Below are 917 nucleotides of genomic sequence, written 5' to 3'. Positions count from 1 at the left end.
TCGCACTTGAGCTGTATAATAATCAAAATGTGGGCCCTCATTGTTAGGTGAGTTATTAGAATACCAAATTAAACAATTATAGGACAATTAGTGGCAAATCCAAAACTAAAACTTAGAAGTTTGATTTTCCACATATCTTAAGACTATTTTAGTAGATGTAGGTGTTTTATAAGCATTTACATCAAAAAATGAAAATCAAAATACAAATTATATTTTTTTCTCAGAAGCTTTGCTCTTTAGTCACCAAACTCGTCATATATATTTAATTAGTGATACCCTTACAATTTTCACTTGCTAGAGTGGTACCTACAAAATAAACTTTATAATCACTTTGTGAAATAATCTTCCCAATGAAATATTTAATTAGAATTTGTTTTGTACTTGAATGTGGGAAGATTCAACATCTCTACAATAGTTTTCTCATCCAGAAACATCTTTCCATTTATTCAAAATATTTTTTGAGGGAAGTGGAGTATATTTAGTATATCTGAATTCACTTATTAAATCTAAGCTTTTCAATTGATTTTTTTAGGTTGTCCTGGTCTACCATATCAGCAAATGATTTTTTTTCCTTTCCGATTTCCTTTATTTTCCTTCTCTTGTTATTTCAATTAGCACTTGCACAGCACTAAATAATTATGAAGATTTATTTTATTTTTTGCCACTACCTTTAGGACAAACTTCAAACTTCTAAGGTAGCTTACAAGGCCTTTCATGATCTGGCCTGAGTCTCCCTCTAGCTTCACTTCAATGTATTACTGCCCATTTCTTTCCGGTGCCACATTCCAGCCAGTGAGCTGGTTTTCTGATGCCATGCCCTCATCCTTCTACAGTTTTTACTTTATCATCTCTCCTAATTCTCACCCTCCCCTACACACAATCGAATTTCTACTTTTTCTTCATGTTCAGCTTAGATA

Source organism: Hipposideros armiger, unplaced genomic scaffold (genome assembly GCF_001890085.2).
Source record: "Hipposideros armiger isolate ML-2016 unplaced genomic scaffold, ASM189008v1 scaffold_1099, whole genome shotgun sequence".
NCBI classification, from domain to species: Eukaryota; Metazoa; Chordata; class Mammalia; order Chiroptera; family Hipposideridae; genus Hipposideros; species Hipposideros armiger.
Note: the sequence above shows the minus strand (reverse complement) of the source record.